Source organism: Caretta caretta, chromosome 9 (assembly GCF_965140235.1).
Source record: "Caretta caretta isolate rCarCar2 chromosome 9, rCarCar1.hap1, whole genome shotgun sequence".
Taxonomy (NCBI): Eukaryota; Metazoa; Chordata; order Testudines; family Cheloniidae; genus Caretta; species Caretta caretta.
The window spans coordinates 71720398-71736077 of NC_134214.1; positions in this window are offsets into that span (position 1 = coordinate 71720398).

Sequence of the window (15680 nt, forward strand, 5' to 3'; positions counted from 1 at the left end):
CTGTTATTTAGTTCACTGTTTAATTTGGGTGATGTGTCCTGAATTGGAACCTCTCGAAAATGAAGTCCTGTCTAGATCAGGGGTAGGCAAACTACAGCATGTCAGCTGGATCTGGTCCACCAGCTGTTTTAAGCTGGTCTTAGAGCACCAGTCGGGGAGTGGGGTCTGGGGCCGCTCTACATGGCTCCCAGAAGCATGGCCCCAGTCCGCAGCTCCAACTGGGGAGCAGGGTCAGGGACCGCTCCACACTACTTCCAGAAGCAGTGTCACGGCCCTGCTTTGGCTCCTATGTTTAGAGGCAGCCAGCGGGCTCTGCACCGCACGCTGCCCCCACCCGAAGCACCACTCCCACAGCTCCCATTATCCAGGAACTGTGGCCAATGGGAGCTGCAGGGTTGGTGCCTGCAGACAGGGCAATGCGCAGAGCTGCCTGGCTGCGACTCCATGTAGGAGCTGGATTGGAGACATGGCTGCTACTTCCGGGAGCCGCTTGAGGTAAGCACCACCTGGAGCCTGCATCCCTGAGCCTTTCCCCGTGCCCCAAACCCCTGCCTGAGCCCTGATCCCCCTCCAACCCTCTGAACTCCCACCCTGGAGCACCCTTCTACACCCCAAACCCCTCAGCCCTCACCCCCTATTCCCTTGACCCAACCTGGAGCCTCCTTATGCACGCTGAACTAGTCATTTCTGGCCCCACCCTGGACCCTTCACCCCCCCAACCAGAGCCCGCACCCCCCTGCACCCCAATCCCAATTTTGTGAGCATTCATGGCCCACCATACAATTTCTATTCCCAGATGTGGCCCTTTGGCCAAAAAGTTTAGCCACCCCTGGTCTAGAGGCACACAACAGGTACAACACAGATGGGCTGAGCAGCACTCTCCTCTTGAGAGGTGTGTGTGTGTCTGTGGGGGTGTTTAAGGTTTTTGGAATCAAGGAACAGAATTAGGATTTGACTTCTGAATGGCAAGAGACAAGCTTGGTGAAGGTCAGATGAGGCTCTCAGCATGAGCACACAGGGCTAGATCTACAAAGGATCTAACTACTACTTTAGGTGCTTAAATCCAAAGTTAAGAACCTCAAAATTTCCTGATCAATTGCCACCTAAGCCTGTAGGCACCTAAAGATTTATTGGCAGTGAGACTGGAACCTCGTACCCTAATCATGGGCTGTGTAGAGTAATTCTTACCCTCTCTGTGACCCAGTGGATATTTAAGTATTTTATACAGAGGGAAACAGCTTCAACAGTAGAGACCAAGAGAGCCCTACTTCAGGATACACCTATAGTCCTGGGGTTGGGGCATGCACTTGACAGGTGGGAGGCCTGGGTTAAAGTCCTTGCTCCAAATCAGGCAAAGTGGAGATATGAACCCAAATTTCCCACAGCCTTGGGGAGAGCGCTAACCACTGGACTATTGGGTATAAGAAGGTAGTACCAATACTACTATTTCATGAGAGGGGCCAGACCTGACTTAACCCCCTACCTGAGGAGGGAGTTTACTGCTGTGAATCTTGAGTGGAGGGAGGCACCTCCCTCCAGCTCAGCACTAGATAATTAATTCCCTCTGAAGGCTACGGCTTAGCCCATAAATCTCTTTGGAATTTCCTACTGGTTAGCTAAGGCAGCTGCCCACTCAGCGTGCTGGCTTTTTGAAATCCCATTTTTAGGTGCCTAACTCTCCCTATAGATTGTGTAGGGAGCCAGGGTGCCTAACCTGGGGATGTAAATTCCACTGGGTGGCAGGGTGCCTAAATATTAGACATTGCACCATTGAGCCCATGTCACCACTGTAGATCTAGCATCTTAGTACAAGAATTGTACATGCTTTTACAAAAAAATTAGATGCCTGGTGCAGTGGGAGTCTTTTCACGGATTTCAGTGGGCTTTGTATCATATGCTAGGGTCCCAAATCTTGGGTACAATGGGCCTTGTGTTCTGGTAAAATTGTTGGATCTGGGGGATTTAGTACTTGTGCAACAGTTGGAGACCACATAGCAGCCAAGCTGCAAAAACTGCCTGTTTCTGGGCTTATTATGCTAGGACGATAATGTTACAAAAAGTCAGTCTTTTTCTCCCAGCCAACAAGTATGTCGTCAGTCAAGCATGCCTTCGGCAAACCAGTCTTGTAATTAGCCATTTAATGACCCTACAGACTATCTGAAAGATCTAAATATTAGCTGTGTCCTTGATTTAAACTTAACAAAAGTAAAGAATTTTTTTTTCCCTCAAAACCTCATCCACTTATTTTGAAGCAGGTCTAAAAATGCTACTTTAAAGGTAAGGAAATTAAACAGAAAATCCTCCAATTGCTGTGCTTCAGTGTCTATGGCAGCCTTCTAACTGCAAAGCCCAAAACCAGATATTCATTTTTACCTTATTTTGGGGGGGGTGTCAAGTTTTAAGCAATTAATTCAGCTGTACTCTGGCATGCTTTAGCAATGTGGAGATAGACTACATATTGTGCATTTGTAGCCCAGTGGGCTATATTGACTGCTTTGCATTATATTCAGCAGTAATGCGAGAAACCTACAGACCTGTATCCTATAAGACATTAGCTTCAGTAAATTAGCATAAGGCTTGAGGCCTAGAGACTTTGCACAAACAGCTCAATGGAAAACCCTAAGTATTTGGGGAGCTGAAAATAGAGTTTAAGGGGAAGTTCTGACCACAGGTAAATAATTCAACCACAGAAGTGTCCTGGCAATGAACTGACATACATAACAGGTACATGAGATATATAGGCAAGCAAGCAGGATAGCCTAAATTTTTAAAAGTTTCTTATGGGTTTGATTAGTTTATTATAATAGGTCTATATTAGAGTATTTTTGGCTGGAACATAAGGGACCTACAGGCCACATCCTGTACGGTGAACTAAGGCAAAGTTAGCATGCATATGTTTGGGACCTTTAACCTAGATAGATGGTGATGAACTAAAGCATAAGGTCCATGTATGGCTGCGACCTTTAATATAGAGTATGCGCTAAAGCAGGTTGGCCTAGGGGCTTTCCTAAGTTCATACCATAAACTTAACAGTACACCACAACTCTTGGAAAGAGCCGAACTGGTTAACACAGAAATAAGAGACCTAATCACAAAAGGGTCATGGTAATGAATGGATGTATATGATACTAAGTGAGATCATTGATTACTAACCTATAGAAAAGACACTCCAACATTAGTAGGGTGAAGAAATACAAATAAGGAAAAGGGGGAAAAAAATCCCCTACTGAATATGCATCAATCATAGTGGTGTCAGCGTAACATATTATAAAAGTGACATCCCAGCCTAGGGGCAGCAGGAGAGAGAGATGTAGTCCTGGGGAGGAGCCAGAATGGTGGTCACAGGTGAAGATGGGGAAGGTGATGGTGATGAGGATGATGATTAACATTTCAAGTTATACAGGAGATGGTGTGAATATATGAATGTGCAGATGCACATTCTGTAGTATCTCTGCCTACTTTAGTGAGTTGGGGTGTTTGTGCCTATGCTAAATGTATTAAACTATATTTATATATAAATAAAAGTAAATAGGGTGAGTGTTCCAGCTGTGTACATTGGGGTTCCAAAGTGTGTAATAGTTTGAATACTATTGAGCCTAATCTTGGGACAAGAACCTGACAACCCTCAAAGTGATAATTGGGGATTCTTAAATGATCAATATAATACATACATAAATATCAGGCAACACATTAGACCCATAGTAGTCATATTGGCACTAAGATGGACTTTCTATTCAATTGTAAATGGGTGGAGTGGACTGGTTCATGTATTAAGAAAAATGAAAACTGGTATAACTTGAATGCTCCATTAAAACCATTCATTCATATACAGAAATGGTTACTTTGGTTGATGTCGTATGTTTTATTAGAAATGTAAAGCTGTCAATTACATAATTGATATTTAAACTTGCCATTTGCCTGGATACATTTTATTTGTGTGTAAATGGATTTTATTAAGGCAACAAAATAAAGGGCCAGATGTTGATTTCTGGAAGAAAAAAAGTTCTGAAAGCAGAAAAATTGCCCCTTTCTGCACTGTCATGAGAGCAGCATGGGCCCACATGGTCTGGGTCTCATCCTCAGCAACTGGTCCTTTGACTGTCTGGGGTCCCACCTCCTGCAGGGTTCCCTCTGTCCGGGTTGTCTTCTCCTTCAGTTTTGGTTCTTCCGGGCCCACAGGCACCTCCCTCCTCAGTTCCCCTAAGGGGACAGTGCCTCCTTATGTGGCCCAGAGCCCAGCAGCCCCTCCAACTCCTCGCTGCTCTGGACCTTTCCTTGTCCCTCTGGCCTGGGCATGCCCACCACAAATGGCCCTTCTGCTCACAGGCCCAACAGGTCGGCAGCCACCCAGGTTCCCTCACCCAGTGGACTGTCCACAGGAATTGTCCCCATCTCTCCTTCCAGGCAAGGCGCCCTGCCCGTGTCCCAGTAAGGACAATCCCTTTTGAAGTGCCCCTGCCTTCTGCAGGCACAACACATAAGTTGTTCTGCCACTCTCCACCATTTCCTCCGCAACTCCTGCCAGAGGATCTTTGTCAGGGCCCGCTGCTCCTCCACCAGCAGGCCTGTGCTCTCAGAGTGCCCACTGCACCTCCCATGTGTCCCATTGGCCCCCTGGATTCCCTGCAGGTGGTCAGCCCCCTTCCTCCAGGGCAGTAACCCCCAGGGCCCAACCAGGGATTGCATCCAGGGTCTCCCCATAGAAGACCCCTGTGTACCCAGGATCCATCACCCCCAGGTCACTCCTGTCAGGCAATAGTCCTGCTGTCCATGCCCTTTCCCCTTGTATTGGGGGCAGACCGCCTATGCCCACATTTTCCACCACTTTGTAATGGGATGCAAACTCACCCAGCAGTACCTCCTGCTGGTCATCTCAAGGAATTAGTTTTCCAGCATCTGGAGCACCTTCTTCAGGCTAATGTCTTGCCTTGCTGCTAGCTCCCATGTCCCTCCCAGGACCCCGGTGCCCCTTTCCCTGGGTGCTGCCCCCTGGCAGTACCCCATAGCTCTGGGTCTCCCGCTCTCAGGGGAAGCCCCCACCCACTATCCCTACCTCACCTCAGTCATAGGCTCCTGCCAGTCACCAGCTAGCCCCCATGCCCTGAAGCAGACTGCAGTATGAGCCATTCATCAACAGCAAGGTTGGGTTTAGACCTGCTGCCTTGCAACCCCCATGCCTAATAGGCCTTCCCAGGCCTGTAGCCTGGGTCTTTCCTAGGCCAGAACTCCCCAGCCCTACTCCCAACTGGGTCCTCTATTCAGGTCTCTACAGCCAGGTCCCTTCCTCTCAGAGCTAGAGAGAGTGCTTTTCTGCTCCTGGCTTTTATAAGGCCCGCTGGGTCTGTTTAGGGCATGGCCCCCAGCTGCAGCGGCTCTGCTAATCAGCCCAGCCCTTTCCATGCCCCAGCCCTCTCCCAGGGCTATCTTAAACCCCTCTGGGCCTGAGCGGGTGTCCATCCCCGCTACAGTAGGTGTATTAGCACCTCTGGAAAATATTTGTTTCTAATTTTCATGTAGGAGGCTAGGAATGATTGTGAGCAACAAGATTAACAATGTAGAGCTGTAATAATTTGTTAATTGTGAAATCACCATTGTTAGTCTTGTCATTAAAAACATTTATGTAGGTGGTATTGTATTATTCCAGTTTACTAGTTGATAATAATGTTGCCATGTGTTAGCAACTTCTGAACATGGTGTATGAGTTTATTGCTCTGTATAGTTTTAGTTTTTAAAATGATCACTTAGAATTGAGTTTAATAACACATTACATAACATTGTTTCATCTTAGCTGGTAATATACTGAACACCGTGTGCAATAAATATAAAGGGAAGGGTAACCACCTTTCTGTATACAGTGCTATAAATCCCTCCTGGTCAGAGGCAAAATCCTTTCACCTGTAAAGGGTTAAGAAGCTAAGGTAACCTCGCTGGTACCTGACCCAAAATGACCAATGAGGGGACAAGATATTTTCAAATCTGGAGGGGGGACAGACTTTTGTCTGTCTGCGTGATACCTTTGGTGGGAATAGATCAAGGGTGCAAGCCCTCCAACTCCTGTGAAGTTAGTAAGTAATCTAGCTAGAAAACGCATTAGGTTTTCTTTGTTTTGGCTTGTAAATTCGCTGTGCTGGAGGGCATGTGTATTCCTGTTTTTGTGTCTTTTTGTAACTTAAGGTTTTCCTTGAGGGATTCTCTAAATTTTGAATCTGACTGCCTGTGAGATTATCTTCCATTCTAATCTTACAGAGTGTTTCTTTTATCTCTGCTTTGTTCTTCTAATCAAGTTCAGGTTTTTTTTTTAAGAATCTGATTGGGTTTTTAGGGTCTTAAGAAACCCAAGTTGGTCTGTGCTCTACTTGTTTGTTCTCAAGCCTCCCCAGGAAAGGAGGTGTAAGGGCTTGGGGGGATTGCTGGGGTAAGAGGAACTCCAAGTGTTTCTTTTCCATGTTCTTTGTTAAAGCGCCTGGTGGTGGCAGCATACCCTAGTCCAAGGGCAAAGATATTGTGCCTTGGAGAAGTTTTTAACCTAAGCTGGTAGAAATAAGCTTAGGGCATCTTTCGTGCGGGTCCCCACAGTTGTACCCCAGAGTTCAAAGTGGGGAAGGAACCTTGGCACTGTGTGATATCAAAATGTCAGACTTTAACTGTTTCACTGCTGGTTTTCCCTTTCAGTCCCTGAATATCCACCACATGCAGCAAACTTAGAATATCATGATGTGCCTGGTAATTAGACAAAACTCTGTGTGTTTTGCCTGAAGTACCTTGCACATTAAGAAAGTAGTAGTGAGGTGGCTAATGAGCTTGAAAATCATTCTTCTTAGAACCAAAGGTCAAATTCTCTGCTGGTGTAGATTTGTACATCTTAATTGACTTCAGCCTATTTGGCTTCATTTTGCTTGTTTTGCATGATCACTATCATGCTGACCTAGCATGTGATCTAGCAATCACAAAGTACCTTTCACACAAGTGAATCACAAAGTACCTTACTTATTGTTTTTTTTTTTTTCCTATTGACCATGGAAGGTGTGCAACCTCAACACTAACACTGAAAGGGTTAATGGGAACTTAAAGGCTTAATTAGTGCTCCTGGATGCACCTAGAGGGTGGGCGAGGCCCAATTAAATATGAGTCACATGTAAGGGTGGAGCTGGTGCTGCTATTAAGAGAGGAAGTATCGAGTGGAAAGGGGCTGTAGGACAGAGATGGAAAGAACTCTGTAGTTACTTTCTTGGTAGTAGAAAGAGCAGTAGGTCTAAAAGAGAAGTGTTGGGAAAGAATTGGCTCTAGGACACTATTCCAAGCAGACAACTCCAGTAAGAGGCCAGGAGAGAGATGGAGAAACTACTGGGGCAGAGCAAGCTCCAGTAATGAGTCCTGACAAAAGGGCAGGACCCAGACCTCCAGGGAAGTTTTCAATAGGGAACAGAGCACAGGGGAAACTTAAGAGGGACAAAAGGTCAAGTCTAAAGAAGGTTAAAGTTTGTATCTGTTTATGTTTTCAGTTAGGATTTCTTGGAGGACCGCAGGGAGCCCTGTGAGCCTGGGTTGTGAAAGGAGTCTGAGAGGAACACAGTGGGCCCAAAATGGTGCTGTATGAAAGGCCAGCTGATAGGCTGTGTTAGGCAGAAGCCCTGGGAGGTAGTAGGGGCCAAGTCTGAATAGACATACCTTGCCTGATCACTGCAGGATCCCTAGGCTGGAACCCACAGGAAAGAGAGGGCTGGGGTTCCCAACTAACCACTACTATGGAGGCCCCTAATATAAGCATGACAACTATGCAAGAGTTCAGAGAAGTTTGTTTCACCTTAATACAGTGTTTCCCAAACTTGGGACGCCGCTTGTTCAGGGAAAGCCCCTGACGGGCCGGGCCGGTTTGTTTACCGGCCGCATCCGCAGGTTCGGCCGATCGCGGCTCCCACTGGCCGCGGTTCGCTGTGTCCGGCCAATGGGGGTTGCGGGAAGTGGCGGGCTGAGGGATGTACTGGCTGCCAGTGAATCATAAGATTCCTATGCACAGTTAGGACCTATGTGGGATTTAGAAGATTAGAAAGTTGGGCTGAGCCAAGTCAATCAGTCTTAATGAGTAGGCTCTTCTTGTTTGTTATAGTCAAATGCTTTCCTTTCCAGAAACACTTACTTTATAAAAGTAAAATGACTTTTATATCCTGTATCTATTTTGTTGGTGCAGGTGCACCATTCAATTTCCATTTGGATCTTCTAACTATGTCAGCGTCGTAAAAGCCATTTATAGATATGCTTTTCCTTAGGCATTTTTAAACAGGTGTTAGATGAAGAAGGTGGCTGGAGAAGGAATTTCTACATGAATGTTTATAATGTATAATGCTAATTTTGGGCCACAACATTTGAAGAGTCTGTGCCTTCATGCAGATGCCCTTATGAATTAAAAATGAAGCATGAGTAATGAAGATTAGATTGTGATATATGCTGTCCCCAGAAATAGCTCTAAATATGTTTTTCAAAGGTTTTCAATAATGAGTCAGCAGCTCTTTAAGGAAACTCATTTTCTCTAAGAAAACACACTTAGTCAGCCAACTATACCAGGAAAAATAAGCATTGACACATGAAAATAGAAACTTTGAAAATCCCTATCTGACTGGTCACTTTAAGAATTTGTTGTCTTCAGAAATGCAAAGTAAATGTTCACAATTTTACTAGCAACAATAGCATTTGGAGAAGGTACACAATGCTAATCCTTTTTATCCTTTATATTATTCAAATAGTAGTTTATTTCATGTTTCTTAAGATCTATACTGACGGTATACACTTTATTGCTACCTTTCTTGCCCATACTACCTGAGTAGTTTGCAAGGCCCTGGGATTTTGGCTAAGTCCATCCTATTAGGATGACATCTGTAAAATGACTCAGATATATTCTTGATATAATCCTATTTACAAAAAAGTGTATGCAAAATGCTATTTCTCTGAACAAAATAGAAACCAAGGACAGTAGACAGGTTCCTTACTGAGCACTGGTTTACACTATAGAATTACTTCGGAATGCATACATTGCTCAGGGGTGTGAATAATCCACACCCCTGTGTCACGTAGTTATACTGACCTAAGCACTGATGCAGACAGTGCTATGTTGGTGGGAGAGCTTTGCCTGCTGACATAGCTATTACCTCTCATGGAGGTGGATTAATTAAAATGAGAGAACTCTGTCCCATTGGATTAGAGCATCATCTTCATTAAAGCATTACAGATGCACCGATGCAGCATTTTAAGTGTAGACGTAGTGTTAGAAATTCCCAAGTCTGTCTCTTCAGCGGGTCCAATAGGGCCCATCCCTCTGCTTCCTCTTAGGGTCACACTCACAACTTTCTCTAGCTCTCTCTGGCCCCCTGCAACCAGTATCTTAGCCCCTGTATTTGCAACCAGGGGAAAACCTCATAACTTAGCTCTGACCTGCCATGTGGCTTAGTGCCTTGACAGATAGCCCCACACAAACCCTGCTGTTTTAACATATTAAGGGACTAGATTAAGTCTTCAGTGTAACCTAAAGGAAGGTATCTGGCCAACCCACTAGCTATAATGAGACCTGTGATTGTCTTGGGATCCGTTATCACCTTTCAGAATAATGTTTTGTTGTTTGTCTTACAGAATAGTCTAGAGTTTAGTGCCCACGTAGTTTAGAGCCCCATTGCACTAGACACTGTACACACATAGAAGAAACAATCCCTGTTGTAATGCATTTCCAGCCCTTTACTGAGAACAACAGAGATGACCCCCTTGGCCTGCACAGTGCCCCAGTAAAGTCAGCAGCATTCCTCATGAGCAAAGGGAAGTGCCTATATGGTTCTCACTGCAAGATTATTGCTTCTTAATTCAAAGTACTAAAGCAATGTAACTACATAGCCTATATTAAACTTAAATTCAATGCCTGTGCTTTTGGGTACCCAGCTATGGGTCACCTATCAGTACTGGTGCTTCAGAAATTTGCCACTGATAATTTGATAATGGTCCTCCCTTCTTCTGGTGGTCTGCATTCCAAAGCCTCCCATCTTGAAGCCTTAATTATGAAATTAATGTCCAGCCGCTGTGCCTTGTACATGCATCCAGTTATGACCATGCTAACTCCGACTAGAACTCCATCACCTTTTCAGATCCTGTGAGATCTGGAGAGCCCTTGCCTCCACTGCAGGTTAGAGTCTGTATTACAGCCAAGCAAATAATTACAGCAAATCTACCTAACACTTTATATGTTTCATGCATTGTCCAGGCCTCGAGTTTAATTGTTGTTCAGAACATTCAGTGAATACTTTAATGATTTTTGTTTGTTGTCATTCCAAGTCAAGAATTCAATATTCTATTTATACTGTATGTACATATGTTGTATATTGACACTTCATCCAGATCAGGACTTCATTATAAAAGGCACTGTACAAAAAAGCAAGTCCAGCTACATTGTTCAGTTGTGATTTAGGTCACATGAGTCTTTTACTGGGTTGGAGATAACATAAATCTTATCTGGCTACTGGTGCTAATGCGCTTGGATTTGGAATTTATTTCCTGCAAGCATTAGAGTGCCCATTTCAAATTCATGTTCTAAGAGCATCTGTGAATAATAAAACCTAATTGTATGAAAGTTTGCAAAATGGATACCCAATAGCCACATAAACACAGCTAAAGCCAATAAAAATCTAAAGATGCAGTTTTCCCCTATTTCTAATTTGTGCAATTGAATGTGAGGCAGGAAGAGTTCTACTCATTTGACCCAGTTGGTTGCTGAATTCATCATTAAGGGCCACTTGTGCCTGAACCTCTGGATGTGTGCAAGAGGCAGAGGACAGTGCAGAGCAACTTTGTTCCCGCAGGCTAGTAGCTCCCCTAAGCACCAGAATTGTGTGGGGTTAGCACTGCTAATTCAAAAGAGGGTGCAGAAGAGGTAACTCCTATGGCCCTCACATACAGCCCAATGGCTGAAGACCCAAAGGAAGCTACTTTGTACGCCTGTGCACTGGCAATGGTTGTGCCAATCAGAGGAACAATGACTCAGAGCTCTTGCAGGGGTGTTTTTATTCTGAATTGCCCCAACACAGTCTTTTGCATATTTTGAACAAAGGAGCCCTAAAGCAGGATGTGGGAGAGGTATCTGGCTAAATGGGATGAGTTTGGGACTGGTACAAGTCTAACTGTGATTCACGTATCCAAAAATGATGGGGAATCAGTGCATTAGTGTCATGTTCTAGGATGCAGTCCAACCTGGTGTGGGATTGTCAGCATCTTCCCTGTAACTGCTGGGTGCCTTGAATACGCTGCTGCTGTGATTTACAGCCTGGATACTTGCAGCCGGCAAACTAGCATGAGCTGAGTTTCAGTGTTAAGCAGCTGTGAACCAGCAACTCTGATTCCAGCAGCCTGCTTGTTACATTCCAGCCCCACTCTGTTATACACCAGCATTGGTTATACCTGGCAAGTTGACCCCAATTCCCCCCTGGACCTGAATTTTCTGAAAACTGTGTGCTTTGCAATGGCCAGTCCTCTCCTGGACCATTCAGAGGAATAGCACAGTTTGTTCGTTCCTCTAAGGCAAAATGCACAGCTTATCGCTCTAACTCAAACAGAGCACTAGTTTGGTTTAGATTAAAAGTAGAACAAGTTTATTAGCATCAGGTAGGATTTTAGGATTTTAAGTGAGATGAAGTATAAAGGATAAGGTAAGAAACAGTTACAAGCAAATATGTGAAAAACAGTTGCTAAAGCCTAAACCTTAACAGAATGACAGTCTTGGTTCAAGGTCAGATTCTTATCACATTACCATCCAGCTCGATGGCTGATGACCCCTCTGGTCAGGATCTTCCACAAAGTCCCCAGTGCTTGGCTCCTTTACCTTCATGGAAAGAGAACTTGAGTTCTTCGATCTTCTCTTTTATAGTCCAGTGATGCTCTGAAATGGATTCTTCTGAAAAATACCCTTCCTCCCCCAGTAAAGTTCATTCAGTCTTCAGGAAGGTCAACATGAAGTCTCCTGGTGAAGGAAATTTCATGCTGGTTTCTTCCCTTGCTGGTGTTTGCTAAAATGCACATCAATCTGTTCCCTGCGATCTCCTCCTGCTGCTGCTGCCCTTGTTGCCTTGACAGTGCTTTTTATCTTTTATGTAAACTTCATTCCCATTGTCTCAATGTACCTTGGCAGTACCTCCAAGATGGCAGAACCACATTTATTTGGCTGGAGTGGGATAAATTCAGCCCTGCCTGGAAGACCCACTTTAAGAACATAATTCCCCATATATTTTAAATGTGTCCTCTATACATACATCATGAAATAATATTAATGATCAGTATGCTATTAGCTTTCTACTGATATCTTACATGACACCTTTTAGTTATAAATTATAATATTGGTGAGTCGTGATACACTGAACTAGTCAGGCCAGCTGAAATTTGTGACCAGATACCAGTGAGTCCACTTCCCTCTTGCACTGGGGTGCTGTTAGGGTCAGTAGTCACTTGCAATGGCAATATTTGCTTGTTAAATTGCATGCCTGCTGAAATATACATGTTACATATTTACCTAGCCTCAATTAAATGATTTGTCAGTAGGATAATATACATTAATTCAATTCCAACTCTAAAACTGCATTTTTTTTTCAGAGAGCTGTATGTGGTTTTAGCCTTCGTAACTACTATTTGTTTTTAGGGGAGCAGCTGAGCTTAAACTACATCATTCTGATCATGTAAAGGAATATGCAGAATAATAACATGCATGGAGAAACGGGTGTACGATGTGATAGTCACCACCTTTACAGAGGTGAGAATTTCTGATTGCCTAAATATGATAGAGTGAATTCATAACTATTGGGAGAGGAAAAATAAGTTCTGTATGGTTTCTCTCAATTTCCAGGGAAGGATAGCAAACTGGAACAGATTTTGTCAATGATGAATCAAGCCCAAACTTCAGCACGGATTTTTTTTTTTAAAGATGTTGAAAACAATCATAAGGATTCAAGTGGGACCAAAACACTGGAAAATTCTGGAAGTGTTTTAGAGAATCACTAAATATTTCTGCTCAAGTTGTTCTTGTGGTGCATTGAATAGGGAGTGTCAAGAGCCTCAGGCCAAATAAGTGACCTTAGTATGGTAGTCCAAGAGCCAAAGATGCTGGAGGTATGCCATGAAAACATGCTCAAGAAGAAAGTTTAAAATAACAAAGGGTCTGATGTCTTCCTTAAAAATAGTTGTTAGGGCTGAGTGTCACTGAATTCAGTGACTGCAGAAGTTAGCCCATTAGTAAGTTAATTAACTTTTTTTGTAAGTGCAAGATAGCTGCTGAGGTACTTCCATTATTAAATTGAATTTCTTCTGCAAACAATCTGGCTTATGAAACATGGTATACAAAGTTGATAATAGAGATCTTATTAAAAATAAACATGAAATGACTTGAGAATTTATTATAAATGTTTTGTGCTTCAGGGGAACCCCCACCTTCCCTTCCTTTCCCCCTCTTCCTGCCCTCCCCCCCACCCCCTTCCAATCAGGACTTCCTCCAATAAGGACAGAGCATAGTATACAGTGGACTAGTTGATTTTAGGAGTATAATCATTCTAGAAAAAAGACAGCAAACTCCTTTATGAAAATTAACCCTCCCACAGGCTGGGTTCAATGCCTTTCCACACTGCACTAGTCTAGAATTGGGCTGAATCATGCTCGGCTCAAGATTTCTGGTACTTCCCACTTGAGTACATGGCAATAAAAGCCTCAGCCTTATTCTTGTAATGAGGGTCCGGAATTATCACTTAGGATAAGATTCCAAATGTGTAACACTTGTGTTTGGGTTCAGAATGATCCCTTTAACAGAAGTCAAGTTTTCCCCAGAATCGCCTAGTTTACAAACAGGAAGATATTCCAAGCCGAAAGTAGTAAATACATTACTGAACGTTTAACTTGTAGACAACTGTAAGAATCATGCAAATACAAATATGGTTAAACATGGATAGTGACAGCACAGGTGTCCCTACGTCACTGGCAAACTGCTTACATTTTATTTGTTGCAAATCTAAATACAAAAAAATCAAGCTTCTCTGGTTGGACTTGGGAATTCAGTGTGGCTCCTAATTTTAGATTAATAATGCGACATATTAGTCTCTTTTTTGCATAGGAACTCCAGATTTCCAGGCCTTCAGCCTGGGCAAGTCCCATAATTTCTCTGGACCTCAATCAATCCTACTTTTCAATGCTATAATGTTTACCTCACAGAGGATATGAAGATTAACTAAGGTAGGCTCCAAATCCCTCAAGCTGTTATTCCACTCTCTCCCCCATGTGGCTTTGCAGAACCTTAAGGAATTCACTGTAGTTCCACGGGCATGCTGGGGTCTACCCTCATGAAGCAACTTTAATGCTCTGAATCTTTCATGTTTGTGAATACAGAGATCTTCAGGTGAAAAGTGTAATTAGTTTCACTTTCTGTTAATCCTGACTCCTGGTGTTTATAACATTATGTAGACCACAAGATGAGAAAAGTTAGAGTGGTGATGCATGAGAGTTTATAAATATGCAATCTTTGAAGCATCTCAGTCCTATTAGCAGGAGCAATTCCAGGGAAGACCAATTGGGGAAGCTGACTAAAGACATAGTCCACTGGATTTATGGTGTTAACTTTGGAGAAATATTTAAGTGGAGACTAAGATGTTCTCAAATTGTGCAGAGGGCATTGCAATGACTGACTGCATAGAGAGGCTGTTGGTTTATTGGATAATAAAAAAAATTATAGTGAGTTTAGACTGTACGTGAGTGTATCCAAGCAAAATGAAGAATGTGTGCTAGATGTAAAGAGATGTTTATTTTGGGAAGAGAGGAGGTGAATGACTCTCAGGGTGTGGAGTATTTGAACTAGTCAACGCTTTTCCCTCTCAGATTTCATTATGATTTATAAAAGTGTGTATCCGGTGTTTAAAGGCACATTCACAATCCCATTCTTTAACATGCACAAAAAACCATAGGCTGACCCAATGTCAACATGTACTATTGTGCTAGAAATGGAATAGTGTTAGTATTTCAGGTACTGCAAGGTGTCTCTGAAAAGTTATTTTCATAGGTCCAGGCTGTCTCTTCAGCAAGGAAAAAGCCATGCATTTTATATTTATTTTGATCTATACTTCATCTATAGTCACCCATTATAAGTCTCTGGGGAAATGTTTAAAATTCACATTGTAGGTGTTGTTCAGCCATTGTATAAACTGTCCTAGCTTTCCGTATAACTGTAGCTAGCCATTGGCCATGGGTGAATAAGAACAATGATTAAAGAGGAATTAATTCCTTTGACTTGGCTTTTGTAGCTTATCCCAGGGAGTAACAAATTCAGGTTCTGACCAATGAGTATGGTGGGGCACAAATCACAGATTCTGGAATCCAGCTCCCTCTCGTTCTGTAATGAAGAGCTCCACCTAGAGAATCTCCACTGATCTCAACTGTGCCAATACTGCAGGGGGAGAGAGGAGGTTTTTTAGGTAACCCAGATCTAAACCATTAGATCTTCATAGGCTAACCCCAGCCATTTTAAATCTAGCTGGAAATTTACACACAGCTGGTGTACAGCTCAGTGTACTGCTGTCAGATGCTTTGACTCTGATGCCCCACTCAATAAGTGTGCTGGCAAAGTCTTTGGTTTCCAAAAAGCCTCAAGACTTTTGGCTCACTTGGAGCAGTCTCTCTTGGAC